The following is a 22,032-nucleotide window of genomic DNA, read 5'->3' on the forward strand; positions in this document are numbered from 1 at the left end:
GACTGAAATGTTTCGTTTTCTTTTTAAGGCTACATTTGGGGAAGATGAGAAGGTTGGTTTTATGAAGTGCTTTTGGATGGTGCACTTTGCAGATGGGAGTGCTAAAAGCAGAGTCAAGGTATAATCAGCCAGAGGCATTCTCAGAGAAGATCGTAAAAATATGGAAAAGGGAGATTGAAGGCAGGAACAATTACCCTACATGAAGGATTTGGTATGAATTGCCCTGCTGGCTTGCAGATACAATTTCAAGGTTTCTCATTTAGAGGGCAATGCCACTTAAAAAGAGGAGAACAGAAACATATACCATGTAGGGCAGCAGTTTAAACTCTGCTTCTAGCTTTCCAATAAAACTCGTAGAAAGGACCTGGAATTTTATTAACATCCTCAGACTCAGGGAACTGAAAATTACGACTCCATTACAATACTCCGCACTATAGTTGAAAAAAATGTCTTTTCTGCATTTAATAGTAAGAGATTGCCTTGCTTCCTTGTGGGCATTCCTAAGGATCTGTTAATTTCAGCAAATTTAAATGATACAGATGAACCGGTTTGCAGGGCAGAAATTGAGACAGATGTAGAGAACAGACATATGGACACCAGGCGGGGAGAGTGGCGGGGTAGGGGTGGGTTGGATGAATTGGGAGATTGGGATTGACATATATACACTAATATGTATAAAATAGGTAACTAGTAAGAACCTGCTGTATAAAAAATAAATAAAATTCAAAAACTAAAATAAAGTGGTATTCTACTATACAGAAAGACCTCTAAATTCACATCTTCAGCTTAAAGACAGGCAAGACACAATTAAGAAAAAGGAATTATAGGCACATATTAACAAAAATTGTATTTTTTCTCTGTATGCGACAATGACTTCATTGCTAAAAAAATCAAAACTTGTTTTTCTAAACATTTCTCTGCTCTTTATAAAAGTTAACTTGCCTAGCAAGTACTCTCAAGGTTTTGTGGTAATTTGCATTCTTGCCTTCCCTACCCTGCTATTTAAAAACCAAACTTTCTTTTCTTCTTCTGAGAAAGTTATAAATCAACAGATTTCCTCCAAATACGGGACTTTAGGCCATGCAGACCTTGATTGTAATTCCAGCTCCACCACTCACCAGTAACAGTGTGCAGGCAAATTATTCTCATTGATAAATGGGAATAACAACTACCTCATAGCCTTACTATGAGGATTAACTGAGATAACATTCATGAAGCCCCAGCCCTGTGTGTCTCACAAAACAGGTGTTCATATACTTAGTTCCTTTCCTGTTCCCCATTGGTGTCCTTCCTTACAGTCCCTCAACCTAATCTCTAAATAATGCATACATAATGGTAGGAACATTAGCATGAATGCCTTAATGCATTTGTTACTGAGTTAACTCAGCAGTGAACTTGGCATTCCATCCCCAACCTTTCCCTTTCATTAATCCCCTTGGGCAACCCCTCCAACACAGGAGTACACCCAGGACACCAGGAACCTGTGAAACCAGCCAGGCACGTGAGCATCTTCTACCAGGCTTTCAGCTGATCTTGTTCTGCCTCAAAGACCAGACAGCTCGTGTTTTTCACAATTAACTGACTCTGGCCATGTGGTCGCTGCCATCAAGATCTGCCACCAGGAGGACAGCAGTTCAATAAAATCTTGAACTCTATTTATAGCCCACTTGAAACACTGTCCCATGAAACCTGAGGAGTCCCCCTTGAGAACACAGAAAGTAATTCACTAGTCCCAGCCTCGGGCCATCGAAGGGGGAAAAATGCAGTAAGTACGATTATTTCCCAGCCCTCTATAGTTTACAAAGCATCTGCTCCTACACATTGTCCCATTTCATCCTCATACTGACCCAGGAGGGAACCCCAAAGCAGATGTTGGAAACAAATCCCCATTTTGTAGATTACAAAACTGATGCCTAGGAGGTTAGATAAGTTGCTCATTTCACATGTTTGGAGAAGGAGGGGAAAGGAAGGTGGCTAAAGAGTAAGAATAATTTCCTGTTAATGCAATCAATCTAAACTTCAGGGCATAATTATTTACCTGTAAGAAAAAAATATACAACAAAGAGAAATAATGTTTCATAATGTTCTTATAAGCTTAAACATTGTTTCTTCTCCACTTCTGATAGGAAAACCAAAATATGAGAAATAAAAACCTGGAGAGACTTTACAGGGAAACATTTATAAATATGTATGTATCTGTCTAGAACATCTACATGGAGAATGATTATATTTTAGACAAGAAAGGCCTTCTTGAAACCTCTCCAGATTAAAATGTGTGTCAGTCAAGACTAATCTTGAAAAAGATGGTAGGAATTTTTATGAGAAATCTTAATTGATTTTGCCAGTCGTCTCTGAAATAAATACATCTTTACTGTCTTTTTAATATGGGGGGGTTGCATAATTGAAATATGTGCCCAAAAAGCAAGACCTCATTCATATGAATTAGTTTATGGACCAGAAATGATTTCGTTCTTAAAAGAATTATTTGATTTTGGCAAATTTAATTTTTTAATTTAAAATTTTTTAATTTAAAATTTAATTTTCTAAGAGCTTTCTCTAAGCGGCGTTACCTGGAAAGGGTTTTCAGAAACTTTTTGGCTTGAAAAGGATGTCTGAGCAATTAGAATAGCCACACTGAAGTCTGTTTGTGTGTGTGTGTGTATGTCTGTGTGTGTGTGCGTGTGTGTGTGTGTGTGTGTGTGTGTGAGAGAGAGAGAGAGAGAGAGAGAGAGAGAGAAAGAAAAAGAGAGAGAGAAACATTATTGCTTCAAGAGGGCCTCTGGGTTAGCAGGTTGGCCCCGAGCCATTTGAGGATTCTCAGATTTACTGCTTCTCTGACTATTGCTGCAGCTCTGATTTATGGATTTCAGAATCTTGTGAAAGGCAAGGTGTCTGAAGTTTAGAGTCTTTCCTTGATGGCCCCTCCTCTTCCCCATTCACTCCTTTTGCCGCTGTTCACCTTGTAGTGACCTCGTGGGACTCAGCATTTTTACCTGAGCTCAGTAGCCGGGAGCCTGCTGGTGCTGGGACGAGGGCAGCAGTTTCCATTCCTGGGTGATGGAGTCATGGGAGAAACTGCAGCGAACCAACAGAGAGTAGGACCTGAGCGGGCCAGCCAGGCTGGACTGTGCCTTAAGCGGCTCAGGACAGAGCAGCTGCTCCCTCCCCCAGCCTGCAAGTACAGCCTGCATTTGTCACTGACCACTGAAGTGTGTGTTTGTGCAAGGTGAGAGCTGGGGCTTTTTTGTTAATTTGGAGACAAGTCGCCAGGTATTGCTGTTGATTGTTTTCGATAATTTGGGGGTGTTTATATCACCACAAATTCAGGACTTAGACTGTGTGTGGTTTTATTTATACCCTTGTTTTTTGTCATGATCCATTATTCAGTGCTGCACGGTGTCCAAATTATGGCAACAGATTGGATGTACTGCTGTTCTTACACTGAAATGTGATCAGTTTGGTGCAATTTTCTTGGATTCTCTCATTGATTGCTGCTGCCAAATGATGGAGCTGTTCATATAAAGGATTCCAGTGCTGATTTGAAAGCATGTGAAAACAGCTTCAGATATAAATCTGAATTGCTATTTTTTGGAGTACTTGCTGTGGTGTATTCTTTGCTTCACTCATATTTTAGTGGTTGAAACTTTGGAGAGAGCAGAGTGCCTTAGGGCCTAATCTGTTGATAAAAGTAACATGGGAGTTTTCTGTGTTTTTTCTTGTCAAAATGAAAACTTATGCTTGGCCAGTGGTGTGTGTGTGTGTGTGTGTGTGTGTGTGTGTGTGTGTGTGTGTGTGTGTTTTAAAAAAAAACAACTGAGGACCCAAAGAAAAGCAAATAATACTTTGCTATATTTTGATGTACTTATCATTAATTTGATCAGCTCCTAAAGCTTTTGTTACCAGCATATTTGAGTTTTGGAACTTCGCATTTTGTGTATACAAGGACAATACAACTACAGTGTACACTTGTGAAGGCATGTGGGGACATGGAGTCTGTGCTTACTAGGAATAAAACAGAAATCCAAAATGTGTTCTTGGTTAAGCTGACAGGCCTTAATGCTGCACCAGTTTTGTATGTTAGCTATTTAATAAACTATGCAAAATATAAAGGAGATACAGTGTATTATTATACCTAAATAAATACACTGGAGATTTGTATTCATGAAACACATGCTCTGAGAAAGGAAAATGTGGGAATTTTGTACTGTAAAAATAGGATGAGCAAAATTTTGAAAAGCTGTCAAATTTTACAGGGAGGGGAAAAACAGTACATTAAAATGAGGAATAATTGGGATGGAATATGAAAAGTACTTCAACTGCTCAAATTTTTAAGTCTAATGAAAGAACAATAGAATATTTAAGGAAATTCAGAGTCTGCAGAAATGAAGCCAAGAGCAAAAATTCTTAATAAAACATGTTTTCAATCTGTGGAATGTACTTATTTGTCTTGAGTTCTGTTGCCTAGACTGATAAATTTTTTTAATATAAATTTTAAAGTTTTATTTAAAATTGGTCTTCATTTGGGTAGACTTTGAAAACTAGTAAAGTAACATAAGATGTATTAAAATGCAATGGACATTAAAATTATTCAAACACTTAACAAGTAACATACGATATGAAAACTATTTGTCCCACTTTTGAATTATGTCAGTATAGAAAGAGTCTAATCCTCTAAAGTAGAATGTCAACTGTTGCTACATACGCTTGGGCTGCTAAGGTCCTTGGATACACTCTTCATGGTTTCTTGCTTTCAGACTATGTTACAGCACTGTGGAATGGTGAGCAGAAAACACTTGACTCTAACATTGTCAGGCTTTCTATGTGAGTTTAGAATAGAAATAGTTTCATTCGACAAATATGGAAGTTGAGGTGTACAAAGAATTCATGACTGGTTGGCCTTTCCATATAGGAACCTGTACTACCCTGGCTTTTCTGCTGCCTTGATCTAAAATTTGGCTGCTTCTTTAAAAGGGTATAACACGACTTTATCACCAGGACTGAAAAGAGGTGGTGGAGGGTCTCTTATCAGTGTTTTATAAACACAAGAGTATCCCTGTCTCTATGATGAGTGCAGTCCAATGTGTTCAAATGTGGTGTGTCCATCTGTACCCATGGTCACCTTCCATGCAGAAAGACTAGAAACATTGATGAACCACAATCAGTGTAACAGCCAAGAAAAGTCTTGAATGGTGCCCTCATTTATTCTTTAGATAACTAGCTTACTGTGGCATACAAAGAGGTTTAAAAGGGTTTAGAGATTACAGGTACTGACCTCAAAGCACAAGCCAGTATGTGCAAACGCATTTACTTCTATGCAATTAAGGGCTCCTAGTTAAAGGGAATGATTAGGCTTCATTTATATATTTGATAAGTATCTCTTATTTTTTAAAAAGCTTAAGTTTCTTAAGCACATTGTGTTCTCTCTCCCTCTCTTCTTTCAGCTTTATACTTTACTCTAGACTTTAAACTTGCTAAATCCTTAATTTACTGAACCTGCTTTCTTTTGACCTACACTCAATCTCTTCTTCTTGGGTAAGAAAGCAATTATGATTTAACTCCTGGGGCTAGGGGAAGACCCACCTCCCCTGAGATCAAGAGATCACCGCCCACTCTGTGAGCAGGAAATGGGGTGTGATTAGAGGGAAAGAATGGATTGATAAACGCTACCAGGAAGGCAATGACTGCGTCTATCTTGCCCAGCATTTCTGCTATTCATTCTCTCTTATCCATCTAGTCTGTTACTAGGCTTGGAAACCTTTATCAAGAAATGTTTGCATATAGCAACATAGTTACACTTTCACAAAGACTCTTGGTAAATTGAGATTAAATATCATTTGTAGTGTATGGGTTTGGCTTAAAGTGGTATCCATAGTTTTTATGTCTTTTAACCTTAGCATTAAGGTAATGAAGTTCTATTTTGCCTAATGACTCCTCCTGAAGTAATGGAGATTCAGGTGAAGTCCTGAATATTCACACAGCTTTTAACTATTATTTCCAGATTCCCTAAAGTAGGCCTGGATGGTTTGTGGACAAGAAACATGGAAGGCAGTTTGTATGATATGACTGTTTTTTTTCTGGTAGATGTCCCTCTGAGGCTACAGTGTCCAGACAATCTCTGGGCTCCTTAGTGGACCACTGGGCTGCAAGAATTTGACAGCTGGAATAGGAGCTGGTGGCAACAGGCAATTCTTTGGAGACAGAGATGAAAAACATTTTCTACAAGTCTACCCAAGAGGCCAGCCTCATTTGTCTTGAATCCAGTGTGTCTTCTAAGGAAACAGGACGGGTAGAGTCTGGTTGCTAGAAGTTGCGCCCAGATTGTGACAGACCTCCAAGGAAGTGCATCTCCATATTCTACATATTTTTACAACCAATACAAGTTCTGGTTTTTAAACTTTTAAATTATTTTTACTAGGGCAGGCTTCAAACCTGATGCCAGTGTCAATCCAGTTCCCTCTAACAGCCATCCTCTACCACACAAAACAAATAATTTTCAAGAAATACTAATAGCCAATTAAACTCTTTACATTTTAATAGCCAAACAATTTTCATCAATGTATAATTCGAGCAATCACTTCAAGAGAATGTAATTACAACTTCCAAATATTTCTAATGACCAAGAAGCCATCCACAGAAAATTATGGCAAAGTTTCCTGTTAAAGGCATATTAGATCTTAAGGGAACGTTCAAGAATTTAATCCAACATATCGAAATCAATAAAAACAGACTTCTATGTGCTCTTTTCTGATAGAATATTTTCAAGATCAGCCTGTTTTTGAATATTTTTATGATAAAGTATAAAACACACTGGAGGCTTTCCCTTCTTTCACGCCTGTCCTTTTATCTCATGGGGTTTCACTTGACTGATAACTCTTAACAGAACACATCAATGTGTTAAAAGGAATTATTTTGTAGCTACAAAGAAGTATCTCCTTTTCTGTATAAGTTAAGAATTCTGCTTTAAAATGTAGGTTTTATTATTATTTAGGTATAGTGGGAGCAACAGATCAGGAGATGATAGCCATTGAAAAGATAGTTTGCTCCTCAGTTTCAAAAGGAGGGACACATCATGCCTTGAAGGACTACATAGAGAAGCACCTGGGTTGGTCAGGAGGCAGAGAGAGAAAGGGGGAAACATGGGCAAGAGGCTTTATTGTGGTTTCCTTGGGAAAGAACAGGCAAAGTAGGGTACGTACGTTTTGGGCTGGCTAGTTCGAATAATTTCAGCAGGCTCTGCGGCACAGAGACTGACTCTAGTTGTCTGGGTACCTGGCCCTGAGGTGTTTAGGGCAGATGGATAGTGACCCAGGATGTGAGAGCCTTGTGAGAGCCAGATAAAGGATCTGGTTGGGGTTTGGGCTCAGAATTGGTTTATTTGCATAAGAAAGGCATGCTCAGGGTTAGTCTTTCCTATCTCTAGGAATTGGCTAGCCCTGGAAAGGGGGCTCTCTTCAGGGTCAGCAAAGCCCAGATGCCAAAGCATTAGAAATACAGAAAATTAAAAGGCATGACTAATATAAACTAACACACCCAAACAGGAATAGACAGATTACTTAGTATCATTTTGACAAATTTGGTGTTCACATGGTTAGTCCACTATGAACAACAATCTCTTGACATGAAATGTACCTCTCCATCAATTCTGGGACCTCTGCCAGCAAACTCCAGAAAGGTTTTGTTCCATTTGGTTTTGTTTTTTAAATTCAATACTTTAAAACAGCAAAAGGGTTGAAAATAACTGAATCCTTTCTACCGAATAACTAGGTATATTTTACTTGTCCTACCCAGCTATATATTATTTGATTTAGAGTCTAACAATAAGTGTGTCCACATTAGGGTTCCAACAGAATCCTTAATTAGGCTAGAATTATTAAAGAAATTTTAACTTTGACCATTCACCATCCACCTTTGGTTGGAATCATCTTCTGACACACAAACGTTAATAAATAATTGTTAAATGAATAAATAAATGATTAAGTTACCTGAACTCGTTGGCAGAATTTTCTTCAGATTCCCTAAGAGCCTTTTACACTGTTTTCAATATGATTTTCAGAATAAGGAAATTCAGAAGAGTAAAATATGTTGATTATTTTGCTCAAACAAAAGCTAAATCTCCTGCCACTTAAAAATAGCCATAACCAGACATGCCCTTATAAGCAAACATAAAATGTGGCAAGGAACATATATAAATTGAGTAACAATTCAGTTTTAGACAAACTGGCAAAACTGACCTTCAAAATGTCCTACTCCTTGAGTCAGCAGCAATGCACAGAGGGATCAAAGAACATTTAGCAGATGAATAGGATAATTAAGTTATCAAATTAGAATAGATCAACATGTGCTACAAATAACCTGTAATCAAGGAAAATGGCACCTTAGAAATGTGGCATCTTTCCCTTGTAATATTTCTCCTTTTCATTTTTAAACATTAAGGAAAGGAGAAATCATGCATATGGTGTTTCAGTGGAAATGGAATTTTCTTACTGTTCATGTTTAGTTTCCCCATTCCAGTTACTGGAATTTCCCACAGGAATTTATTGTGTAATAAATGAGGGACTTCAAAATAGTGGGGGAAGGATGATTGAGTGGACAGCAGGCATTGGTACATTTAGATAGCCATTTGGGAAAAAAAAGGTTTATCCTTGACACCCAAATAAATTCTAGAGGAGTCAAAGATTTAGATGTAAAATATAAAGCTACATGCATGCTAGAAGAAAGTTTTGCTGTACTGACTTGAACAGAGGAGATGCTTCATCCACTGTGTCACTAAGCAGCCAAAAACAGGGGTAGAAATGGCGTCCTGCTGCTTGAGAGGTGCCTAGGCTTTGTGGTAATTGCTGCAGTTATAGCAGAAGGGAGGTGTCAAAAGTGATACTTCCTCTGCACCATCTGCCCCATCGTTCTCTATGCTTTTCAGGCACTAAACCTTCTGAGATGAAGAAAAGCAAAGAAAGTATAAATGTAAATCACTAATTTCTTTTTTAATTCTAAAGCTGATGCTTTATATTTTATCCTGGGGCCAGACAAGTATCGTGAAAAAAATTATAGACTAATTTCTTGCTCTTAACTCTCCTGATTCTCAAATCTGAAACGTGATTGAGGTTTCAAAGTGGCCTCACTGTCTCTGGTATCTGCAGGTTTCAGATCTGTGATTTCCATTGGTGTGACAAGGGAATGAGACACTCTCAGCTGTGCCCTGGCCCTTCTGAGTTGTTGTCAGACTAGACTGAACCAATTCCAAAAGCTCTCAAGGGATGTCGGCTTGGTGGGGAGCAGGAGAGCTTCAGTTGGAAAGCTTTTCCTTTAGGGTCTGTGGATTCTTTCTTCTTTGTCACTTCCTTTTCCTCTAGTTAATTTCTTTATCCTGAATTCCTCCCCTCCCATCACCTCCCATACTGCTGCACGCCATCCTCTGACCTGGATGAAAGAAACACTTATGTCATTCACGCTAGATTTCTCAGACTGGCAGGCTGTTTGGAGCAATGTGCAGTGTTCCTAGCAACAGATTAAGGCATATTCACAGCACTTTAAAAGCCTGCAGGCATTGAAAAATAACAGAGGACTACCTAGTTATATTTGGAACTTCTACTTTGTGGATTTGTATTAGCTAAGAAACCCAGCAAAGTTTTAAAACTTTTTTTTGGTTTATTTTCAATGGAAACTTGGGAGGCATAACCAGGTTTCTAAAACAGTCGTGATGAATTTAATCATGGCACTAAGAATGAAGGCCAACTGTGTCTATGCTAAGATTTCAAAGTAGGGCATATAAAGTTCACTGGCAGTCACAGGAAGGTGATTTTAATTATCAGGAATATTTTATATTCATTAAGAACTCAGGCACTAGGGTCAGCTAGACCTGTTTTAAAATCCATGAACAAGTTGTTTGTGCAAAAATTATTTAACCTTCAGTTTGTAAATCTCTAACATTAGCATAAATCACAAATATTAAGGTTAAAATGATAAAATATGTATGTGAACGTGTTTTTCGTATAAGAAATAATCAAAAAGCTAATCAACATAGATGTGTAGGGAGGTTGTTTAGCAAATAGAATTGTCACAGTTTTGTGGAGGAGTGAGTTTTTTCTAGATCTGGCAAAAGCTCAAAGATGGGAAAAGTTATCAGGGAGAAGAAGGAAAAGAATAATGAGAAAGGAAAGAAGGTAAATCTGACTATCCCAGAAGAGAGATCTGATCATCATTGTATGTACCCTCCTTCCATGAGGCTTAACACCATATCTTATAGCAGGTGCTTATTTATGTTTGAAGAATGAATAAAGAAAAGGAAGGAGTGAGACCATAACCACTGGATGGTTGTACAAAAGAATCTCCAGGATGTCCTATCTGAAGTACACTGTGTTAGATTTATCTACATTGATAAAAAAATAAAACAACAAATCAAGAAGAACAGATATGTTAATTACACAGTCCATAAAGTGGAGCGAGTGTGAAATGAAACCAGCGATCTTTGAACACGCAAAGGGAATGACACACCTGTTAAATCAGAGAGAGAGAGAGAGAGAGACATATGAAGTCAGCATGGTTTCTGGTAGAAGTCAAGAGGTGAACCCAGAGCCTAAACTGGAAAGACCATTAATCTTAAAGAAATGTCAAAATGGGAGGAGGCCCTCAACATAGAGGAGCTGTTGGCATTTGGTGAGAGGCAAAGATTTATCATCTCTTGCTTTGCTTTATTTAGTTTCCCAATGCCTTGCCCATTAAATGCCAATAAATCCATTCATTTATTGTGAAAACTCAAACACTCCTACGCTTTTCCAAACATCTCTCCAGGGAATGGTACCACCCCCATGGAGAGTATGAAAAATAGGATGGGGCTTCCCTGGTGGTGCAGTGGTTGAGAGTCCGCCTGCCAATGCAGGGGACACGGGTTCGTGCCCCGGTCCGGGAAGATCCCACATGCTGCAGAGTGGCTGGACCCGTGAGCCATGGCCGCTGAGCCTGCGCGTCCGGAGCCTGTGCTCCGCAACGGGAGAGGCCACAGCAGTGAGAGGCCCGCCTACCGCAAAAAAAAAAAAAAAAAAAAAAAAAGAAAAGCTATTTGTAGGACTTCTAATGAAGCACAAAGGATGTGAAGAAGTAGAAATAAATGGGAATTCATAGACAAAAGCAGTTTTGGAAAAATTATGAAATTCAAATTTGGCAGTACTGATGATCTATGTCAAAATGAGTCCACCAAATGTGCTATAAAGCAACAGCAACAACAACAAAAAAGTGATTTGTGAAATTGTTTTAATGCCTTTATAATTTATTTTAGGTCTATGTTTATAGGATTATTAAGGGGCCACTCCAAGTTTTCATTTTCTGAAGGAACTTATATGCTAGAGAAGCATTTGGGAATATAGAGATTCGCAAAAATCTGGGCATATGTCCTTTGAGTGTTAAGCGTCAAGTTCGTTGATTCCTAAGGGGAACTAACAACAGAACAACAACTAACAACTAAATCTACAGTAGATTTAACCTGTTTCATGATTAACACCTGCAATAACTGTAGGACCAATCCAAGCTCTTGTCTTAGGCAAACCTGAGAAACATGACCTACCCCTTTGTGTTACCTTATCTGTGTGTGGAATGTCGCCCTCACATTCTTCACATTGTACTAAGTTTAGTGGTGCACTGAAATGTTCCGTATATGTCAGAGAGGAGAAGAAAGAAGAGGTGTCAGAGAAGAGTTGTTAATACTATATCTGTATTTCTTTTCTAAGGCTGCTGTAACAAAATTCTAAAACCTGGATGGCTTAAACCACAGAAATGTACTGTCTCACAATTCTGGAGGCCAGAAGTCTAAAATCAAGGTGTGGCAGGTCTATGCTCCCTTTGAAGGCCTGGGAACAGATTTGTTCCAGGCCTCTCTCCTTAGCTTGTACGTAGCCATCTTCTCTCTGTGTCTTTACATCATCCTCCTTCTGTGAATGAATGTTTGTCTTTGTGTCCAAAGTTCCCCTTTTTATAAGGATTACGAATCATATTAGATTATGGCCTACCCTATTGACTTTAACTTAATTATCTCTGTAAAGACCCTCTCTATTTCCAAATCAGTTTACATTGTGAGGTACAGGAGGTTAGAACTTCATCATATCTTTTGGCGGGGGGCACAATTCAACCCATAACGTTGGATCAAGTAAGGTGACGATAAGGAAAATTCAGAGTATAGGACTGACTGTCTTATTACCTTCACACTATTCAAAGTGTGGTCAGTGGATCATCAGTATCACCTCAGATATCACCTCAGAGTATCACCTCAGAGCTGGTTAGGAATGCAGATCATCCAACCCTGTCCTAGGCCTATGGAATCAGAATCTGCATATTTACCTAGATCCCCAGATGTTTCATTTATAGATTAAGGTTTGAGAAGAGCTATTCTAGCTCATAGAATAAAAGCCCCATTCTCAAATGCCAAGAAGGAGGATAAAAGCGAACAGTGTTTATGCGCATAGGCCTCATTGATATGTGCACTTAGCAAGTATAGGCCATTATTCCAGCACAGCTATGGCACAGTTATCTATAAAGGGAATATTGATCTCTGGAAATAATTTTAGGAGTTAAGTTTCAATTATCATTAATTTCCTTTACTGTAGATTATCCCTTGGGAGTGAACTCAGAAGATCATCTTATAGAGAGAACGCTCAAATTATTTCTCCTCACTTACTTTGCTGGTGTAAATTGCTTCTTTTCTGCCAAACTGGTCTACAATTTAAGTTGACTCAGCTAGCTGAGTCCTAGAACTTAATCCTGAAATAAGGTCCATTGAGGGAAAAAAATGTCCCCTAGTATAGCGGAAAAGGCACTTGAGTTTATAACACTGTCATCTAAGTGATTAAAAGCATGTGAGCTCTTGTTCACTTTACCTGCCTTTTCTGTCCCACGGTCTTTGTGCTCCTCTAAAAATGTAATTCACCCAGAAGTTGTGTCTATGTTACATGAAGACAAATAGAAACATAAAACTTGAAAATAAAAGAGGCATAATTAAACTTGTCCTGGAGTCAACTTAGGCAAATGCTTATAACAGCAGGGGAACAAATACAGCTTCCTGAGATGAACTCTGAGGGCACGGTTCTCATGGAGTTGGGGACTTTAAGTGAAGTATGATTGTCCTCAGGATTAAAATATACGCAGGAGGAATCTGCTCCCCTAAAATCCAGAATGTCCGCAAGTATGCAACATGAACCATATTCTGATTCCATTGAAACTGCCATGCTGGGGATAATATTGCTGGTAAATTTCCCTACATGGGGATCAACCTTTGTAACTGGAAATTAGACAACTCTTGATAACATTTGTACCATCTTCTCTTGAGATTTGTATTTGGCTTAGGTCCCTAGATAAGTGTTAGTATTTTGAATCTGTTAGCTTTATTGGCTTAGGTCCCTAGATAAGTGTTAGTATTTTGAATCTGTTAGCTTTATCTAGATATTAAGTGGTAAAACCACACTTCAAGAATGTGCTAGTGGCATCATTTAATTGTCTTGATCATCTTTTCTGTTAGCATTATTTATTGGATTTGAAAAATATCAAGAAAGAATGGTGGGGCTTCCCTGGTGGCACAGTGGTTGAGAGTCCGCCTGCCAATGCAGGGTACACGGGTTCGTGGCCCGGTCCGGGAAGATCCCACATGCGGCGGAGCGGCTGGGCCGGTGAGCCATGGCCGCTGAGCCTGCGCATTTGGAGCCTGTGCTCCGCAACGGGAGGGGCCACGACAGTGAGAGGCCCACGTACTGAAAAAAAAAAAAATGGTGAACATGTATTGCTACTATGTGCCAGCCACTTTCCTAAGTGCTTTACATACTTAAACACTTGTAATTCTTACAACGATGTCATAAATTACAGATGAGAAAATTGTGCAGATGAAGAAAACTGTGCAGATAAGGAAATCGAGGCCAAAAGAGGTTAAATAAGTGGCCATGTCAATTAGTGTCAGAGTCAGAATCCCAGGTCTGATGCCAGATCCCATGTGCATAACCACTGTGGATACTGCCTCTCAAGAGAGACAAGTAATTATTCTGAATATCTCATTAATGGGCCAACATAACTACTTTAAAATGTGTTTTTAAAATCTCTTTTATTGCACAGACAACTATTACTGCAGATGTGCCTTCTCTTTGGGTGGGGGGATTGTGTCCTTCCTTAAGTGATCTATTTTAGGCACATTTCCTTTCAGCCATACACCAAATAAAATGCTTTTCATACCCTCCCTCCATCACTAATTCCACACCCCCTCCATTTACCTGCTGTCTCCGTGTACCTGTTGTCTTCTTTATTCACAGGAGGATGCATCTTGGATGTTTCTGCTTTTCCCCTCCTTGCTTCTGCCTCTGGCTGAACTGAGTTCCTCACTTTTATTTATTGCTGTTGTTCTGGTCTATATGCAGTTGTAATAAAAAGCATAGGTCAGTTGCCACAACATGGGCATTGTCCATGGCATTCTCATGAACAACTAATTACCTTAGATGACATCTAATAAATGTTTGATGCATGCTTAATTCCAGAGGGAAGGGGAAACACAACAATAGCAATGAACTAAAAATGGTAGCTACTCCCATTGCTCTGGGAAATCATAATGAAACAGGATAGACTCAGTAGAAATAATTGCACAGATTGTCTTTAAATATGAAAAACAGCAATTTATAAACGTATTATTTGGCATAGTCCTTGCTTCCAAGTACTTTCTCAAAGAGGAAAGTGTCTATATTGATTAGAGTTTGGATATCAGAGGTTAGAGACTTTCTAGTGGTCCCTACCTTTTATTAATATTATTTACTCAAATTTGAATCCCTAATAATAGTGTTTATGTTCACATAGAACTTCTTTATCACTGCAGATAAAACATTAAACCTGTATTTGGCTGATTATAATTCCAACATTTTTGAGAAAAAAATAATTTCACTCTGTTGACAAAGTAGATGCAAAATAAATGCTAATTTTAACTGGAGTTAATTTAGAAGGTATAAAGTACCCTTCTTAAGAAACTCAGTAGGCTTCCCTGGTGGTGCTGTGGTTGAGAGTCCGCCTGCCGATGCAGGGGACACGGGTTCGTGGCCCGGTCCGGGAGGATCCCACATGCTGCAGAGTGGCTGGGCCCGTGAGCCATGGCCGCTGAGCCTGCGCATCCGGAGCCTGTGCTCCGCAACGGGAGAGGCCACAGCAGTGAGAGGCCTGCATACCGCAAAAAAAAAAAAAAAAAAAAAAAGAAAAGAAAAACTCAGTGACCTGTATCTGGCTGGAGGAAATAGAACAAAACAAAACAAAACCACACGACAGAATAAACTTAAGTAAACTTTGATAAAAAAAGAAAACTAAGGCCAAGTTCAGAATTACTTAAGGGAGATGAAAATCACTTTTTCCTGAATTGCATTTTAAGTCTTGCATTTAAGCAGTGAGCTTGTGTAATTGAAAGCCATGAAGAAAAGATAAGCTTCAGAGTGGACACTGGGCCCAGCAGTTATGCAAGGTGTGATGTGGTGTGATGAACAGAGTGGCCCCATGTGCAAAGCATTGTAATTGGTTTGTCCTGCTCCACAGGTGCCATGACTCATCCTGTATTATATATCATATGATTTGTTTCTCATTCATAACTGTTGTGTATACAAGACTTTGAATATTTAACAGGATTGTACCTGATGGCTATGACTTTGCCTTTGCAAATTGAAAAGAAGCCCATAAAGTGTGAAATTTTTAAGAGATAAACATCCTACCTGTGATGGACCAATATTATTGAAATACAGCCTCTATAAATGAAAGCTCAGGTATTAATTTGATTTTGTATTGAGACACAGCTTGTTGGTAATGGCCCTTAGCAATCTTAAAGCCATCATGTCACTTGATCAAAAGGAGATTATCCATATTACAAAGATGGAGAGATACATTAATTATGTAATTAGACAACATATATCAATTTATCCAACATGAAACTGTTGATCATTTTAGGTGCCTCATTTGACTTTAGTCTCGTCTTTTTTTGGATTTGGTCTCTCAAATTTTACAAAGATGTTCTAAATGAAGACATTAAAGTAGCTACATTAACATCTATAGAGAATCCCAGAGGATGTTGTTTTGTTTTATTTACCAAAGTTCCATTTTAGACTTACCTGTTACTAGTTTTCAAATGTTATCTAGAATGATTGTTCAGTAGAATATCTTCATTCAGTAGAGCATATTCCTGTATGTTCAGTAGAGTCTGTCTATTAAAAATTTACAGCGTTTCTTGATGAAAACATTCTCCTGACACTGTGGCTGTAGAAGTAAAAATAGTCTCTATCAATTCATTTGAATGTCTACATATTTGCACATTTTTAGCAGATAATTTGTGGTCAAAGACCAGAGAAAAGAGGAAACTTCTCCCACAAGTGATGTTTCTAGTAATTGAAAAAAAGAGAAACAAAGTACACTGTAGTCTCCTACAACTCATAAATCCTTACTCTTGAAATGGGTTAGGTTGAGTCTCTATTAATACAGCTTCTAGGAGAGAGGGCAGATCCTTTGCGGTTTTTTATTTTTTTAATTTTTTAACAGTGTGAAAAGAGTCACTGAACATCAAATAGGATGGAGCTATACAACTTGGCACAACTCTTTTTTTTTTTTTTAACATCTTTATTGGAGTATAATTGCTTTAAAATGGTGTGTTAGGGCTTCCCTTGTGGCGCAGTGGTTGAGAGTCCGCCTGCCGATGCAGGGGACATGGGTTCGTGCCCTGGTCCGGGAAGATCCCACATGCCGCCAGAGCGGCTGGGCCCGTGAGCCATGGCCGCTGGGCCTGCGCGTCCGGAGCCTGTGCTCCGCAGCGGGAGAGGCCACAGCAGTGAGAGGCCCGCGTACCGCAAAAAAAAAAAAAAAAAAAAAAAAAATGGTGTGTTAGTTTCTGCTTTATAACAAAGTGAATCAGTTATACATATACATATGTTCCCATATCTCTTCCCTCTTGCGTCTCCGTCCCTCCCACCCTCCCTATCTCACCCCTGTAGGTGGTCACAAAGCACCTAGCTGATCTCCCTGTGCTATGCGGCTGCTTCCTACTAGCTATCTATTTTATGTTTGGTAGTATATATATGTCCATGCCACTCTCTCACTTTGTCACAGCTTTCCCTTCCCCCTCCCCATATCCTCAAGTCCATTGTCTAGTAGGTCTGTGTCTTTATTCCCATCTTACCCCTAGGTTCTTCATGACCTTTTTTTTTTTATCTTAGATTCCATATATATGTGTTAGCATACATTATTTGTTTTTCTCTTTCTGACTTACTTCACTCAGTCCATCAACCTCACTACAAATAACTCAATTTCATTTCTTTTTATGGCTGAGTAATATTCCATTGTGTATATGTGCCACATCTTCTTTATCCATTCAACCAATGATGGACACTTAGGTTGCAGCTCTTTGTTTCTATTGGCCACACTGATACTTTTCCTCAGTCTCTTTTTATTCTTATATTTTGTTTACTTATTGGGCAGACTTTCAGGTCAAATTGTCAGGCGAGAAAGCTTTCATTCATTATTCTATTCTAATTCAAGTTTATATCTCAAGGCTAGTGATTGAAAGTCATATGAAATGTGTGAAGAGGAGCTTTCTTTTCAACTTATAAAATGTTACTAAAATGATTTTCAAATGTGACAGGAAGAAGGGATCTTGCAATTCCCTTCTTTTTCCTAGTGAATTCAGTCATTCTAGCACATGTCTTTTTACTTCATATTGCTTCATATTCTTGAGAGAAAATGTATTGCAAAACTTTCTATTTAATTTCATGTCAGCTTTAAGACAACTGATATTTGGTTAATATGAAGGGGAAACAATTTTAAATATTCAAAAGCTATCATTTTAAGCTCTGTTGAAATAAGTACACGTTTTTTAACATTGGTATAAATTTGGTTAAAATTTGTAGATTTCAAAATGCATGCCTGTGTGCTTTTTGGTACAAATTTTGACATATCCAAATTATGTTATTTCCTAAAATAGGAAGTATGGGTAGATTTTTAAACTCTGAACTCAACTAATGATGCGTCCTATTTTAAACAAATATACTGCATTACAAAGTTTCCTATTTCTCCCAGATGGGTATAAAAGTAGAGGATGTTATTTTTATCTTTAACAATCATTTCATATAATTTCACATTTTTCAAGACAAGTTTTTCAAGGAGAAAGTAGTGATGGAAAACTTCTCTCTTTAGATTCTTTGAACGCCAATAATTTGGGGCTTGTGCGTCATTGAGATGATAAAAATAATTACACTAGACTTTTATTTATCCAAATACAACCCCATGAAGTGGTCATAGTGTCATTTCCATCTCACAAGTGGTCATAGTGTCATTTCCATCTCACAGCAAAGGAAACAACTGAGTGTTAGAGGGATTGAATTACTTCCCCAACTATCAGATAGCAGAGTCTGGGTCCAAACTCAATTGGCCTTGAGACCAAAAGAGGCCAGGAGCTCTTAAATTCTTGCTTAATCAACCCTCCTCAATTCAATTTTATAGCCTGCCAAGGAGCATCCTGCTGGTGCCTAGGCCTCTTTAACAGTGCTGAATGAAATATGTTCCCTGAATGTGTTTTATACATAGGTGTGCTAGGGTGAGGCCAGAGGAAGAAATTCTCAACACCATTTAACCAATGTTGGCTTTATGTATATTGCCATACAATATAAAATCTGCTGTATGTATACTGGACTTTTGTGTCCAGTTTCATTTGAAGAAAAAAATTCTAATAAAAACAAACAAATATGAACAAATTAAAAAAAAAACTATTGCTATAGTAAAATACAATTAATGATGATAACAGTAGTAAAATGTAATACCTGTATGGGGCTTATGTAAGCCAGAAACTATTCCAGGTAATTCTTATTGTTACCCAGTAAGATAAGTTCTATTATTCTCATTTCATAGATGAGGAAACTAAAGAGGTTAAATAATGACTTCTCCAATCTCTTGGCTAGTAAAGAGTGCATTTGGAATCAGAACTCAGGCAGTCTGGATCCCAAATCTGGACTCTTAAACAGTATGCTATGCAGCCTCTGGATTGTAAATAATAATAATAACATATATTCTCACTATGTACCAGGCACTATTCTAAGCATTTACACCAAGTCTGTTTATGTGGCCCTTTCCCCATACGTAAAAGAGACCAGAGAGAGCAGGAATATGTCCCTGAAAGTCCTGAATATTTTAGGTATAATAAAAAATGTGTTACCTGTTGAACGTATGTCCCATAGGTACTGTACTTGAGTGATTAAGAGGAGATGCATATGTACCCCTCAAGAGGAATTTCAGAGTTTCTCTTTTGCAATAAATGCATAATTAACATCATTCAGGTATTCTGTGATGTGTTCTGTCTCCCAACCCTGACCCCACAGTTGAGTGCAATGGAAAATAGATGGGAGTTTAAGGACTGTATTCACTCTATAAGTGCTTCAAGCTCTTTTTAATTTCTATGAGTTTAGAGCGTAGGCTCTGGAGTCAGGATCTCTCGATTCAAATCCTGACTCTGTCCCTGTTACCCAGGTGACGCTAGGCAAGTTATTTAACCTGTTTTTCTCACTGGCTGCATCCACAAATGGGAAGGATTAACATTAGATACATCAGAGAACTATGGTAAACAATGTAAAACATTTTTGTTGTGATTATTACAAGACAATAAAGAAGTCCTCCTGGTCTTTGAAATGTACAAAACATAATGAAACTGCCAGTTTACCTCAATCTGGTCCCATAAAATGAGAAGCAATAAAGAAACGTCAATTATTCCATGGTCATGAATTCAACCCATGAGGAGAACTGGCGAGCGCGTTATATACACATCAGCTGTGGCAAAAATAAGTCAACATAACATTGTTTGTAAAAGGCCTGTGATGTCTGGATTACCAGCTGTCTGGAAAAAGGAGAACATAGCTTCCTTTTTTGTGTAATGTGGTCTGCCAGCCAGCTGGCATTAGGGGAAGAGGAAGGGAGCTCATGTTGATTGAGCGAGTGTCTGTGCCAAGTGTATTGTGTAACTTGTCTCATTTGGTCCTCCCAGCTCGTTGGTAGGGTGGTATCAATACCCCTGATGTACACATGGAAGACAGATTTAGGGAAGTCAAATAACCCAGCCAAAAACCCACAGGTAGTAAATGAGATTCTGACTCCAAATGTAGTCAGGTCATGCCACTGACTGCTTTATTTTTTTTTTTTTAATTGAGGTATAGTTGATTTACAGTGTTGTGTTAGTTTCTGGTGTACAGAAAAGTGATTGTTATACATATATACTCTTTTTCATGTTATTTCCATTATGGTTTATTACAAGTTATTGAATATAGTTCCCTGTGCTAAACAGTAGGACCTTGTTTTTTATGTATTTTATGTGTAGTAGTTTGTATCTGCTAATCTCAATCTGCTCATTTATTCCTCCCCCCTTCTTTCCCGTTTGGTAACCGTAAATTTGTTTTCTGTGGCCATTGACTGCTCTTGATAATGCTAAATTGTTGACCAATTGGAGTTAACAGTAAAAATAAAAAAATTTCACATTAAGAAATACCACATTTCACATTAAGATATTTCAAAATTCTATAATCAACAAATATTTATTTATAAATGACCTCTAGTTTTTTCCTCATCCATAATTGACTCAAAAGCTTCTGGTGTCTTTCATTTCCCTTTTTGTTCTCATCCTTTATAATTTTTCATATTTCTTCCTAATTACTAAGGTAAAAATGGAAAATTGTGGAAGGGATGAATATTATGTACCAAAGTAAGAAATTTTAAATGTATGCAAAAATTAAAATACATAGGGTTAAAAGTATACTAGACTTTTTTCTTGTAAGTATCCATAAGAAATCAACTCATGGACAAAGTGATAAATTTGTCATTATTGAGTCAAATATGCAAGTTACTATTAGAATTTTTGTTTAAGTTTTTAGAAGTCAGATTGATGGTACAGTAAGATTTTCTATTTAGGTGAATACTGCCATTAAAATGCTAGATTAGTCAGATAGCTCTTTTATTTTCTCTATTTGTCTTGTAACATAAAAGAAGATGAACAGAATTAAAACTGCACCATTTGTCAGGAAACCTGCATTCTAGTTCTATGTTCTATTATTATCTGTGATTTATAGGTAAGGAAAATTTAAATAGCTAGTAAGTGGCAGAGCTAATATCCAAATTCAAGATGCAAATAACAGAAGATCCAAAGGGGACTCATGATAAGAAAAATTTGATAGTAGATTCATAAATTTGGACATGAAGTCTTTTTACTCATCCATTGTAGATCAGAAGGCAGATGGTGGTTTTTAATCATTCTCTGAATAACTTGCAATTTCTTAGCTAATAAAATAATCAAATTTAAACCAAAGGGCGGCAATGGCACCAGTGAAAAAGCTTGTGGTGAAGGGGGCCAGAAAAAAGAAGCAGGTCCTGAAGTTTACTCTTGATTCTACCCATCCTGTAGAAGATGGAATCATGGATGCTGCCAATTTTGAGCAGTTTCTTAAGGAAAGAATCAAAGTGAATGGAAAAGCTTGGAATCTCGTTGGAGGTGTTGTAACAACTGAAAGAAGCAAAAGCAAGATCACTGTAACTTCCGTGGTGCCTTTTTCCAAAAGGTATTTGAAATATCTCACAAAAAAATATTTGAAGAAGAATAATCTCCGTGATTGGTTACGTGTAGTGGCTAACAGCAAAGAAAGTTACGAATTACGTTACTTCCAGATTAATCAAGATGAAGAAGAGGAGGAAGATGAGGATTGAAACTCAGTTATCTGGAGTATTTTGTATGAATTCTTAAATAAAATTTAGGAAACAAAATGGTGGTTTTCCTGGTATCTCTGCAGCGTGGATTGAACAGAAAATTGGAAATCACAGTGAAAGGGCTTCACTTGGGCTACCACTCACTTATTTGTAATTAACTTTTTTCAGCTTGAAAATTTCAATTCTTGTGGTAGAAATACCAAAATAGAAGGATAAGGCTCCTTCAAGGGAACTGACTACTTACTGTTTGACATTGAGCAGATGGGTGAGGGCGTGGCGATGTGAGTTCAGTTAGTCACTGTGTTACACAAAAAGGGG

At 38.0% G+C, this 22,032-nt stretch overlaps 1 protein-coding gene, 1 long non-coding RNA gene and 1 pseudogene across 5 annotated transcripts in view; 2 read left to right on the forward strand and 1 right to left on the reverse strand.

The window, feature by feature from the left end:
• The window catches only part of ARHGAP24 (Rho GTPase activating protein 24), a 771,354-nt gene that overhangs the window by 600,740 nt on the left and 148,582 nt on the right, over positions 1–22,032 (forward strand). Inside the window, exon 1 of one of the 4 annotated variants that reach the window (XM_059066407.2) lies at positions 3,071–3,226. The exons of the other annotated variants lie outside the window; for them this stretch is intronic. The gene's annotated coding sequence lies outside the window, so the exon portion shown is untranslated. Of the gene's footprint in view, positions 1–3,070; positions 3,227–22,032 lie in introns of those variants that run through there. 4 annotated transcript variants of the gene reach the window in all.
• Positions 6,519–22,032, reverse strand: part of LOC136794366 (uncharacterized) — a 135,540-nt gene continuing 120,026 nt past the window's right edge. The window contains exons 3-5 of the long non-coding RNA XR_010841044.1: positions 16,101–16,245; positions 14,241–14,374; positions 6,519–9,417 (exon numbers count right to left, since the gene is read on the reverse strand). This is a non-coding gene — a long non-coding RNA (uncharacterized lncRNA). The remainder of the gene's footprint in view (positions 9,418–14,240; positions 14,375–16,100; positions 16,246–22,032) is intronic.
• On the forward strand, positions 21,328–21,771 carry LOC131758382 (large ribosomal subunit protein eL22 pseudogene; annotated as a pseudogene).

The sequence above is a fragment of the Kogia breviceps genome, chromosome 6 (assembly GCF_026419965.1).
Source record: "Kogia breviceps isolate mKogBre1 chromosome 6, mKogBre1 haplotype 1, whole genome shotgun sequence".
Classification (NCBI taxonomy): Eukaryota; Metazoa; Chordata; class Mammalia; order Artiodactyla; family Physeteridae; genus Kogia; species Kogia breviceps.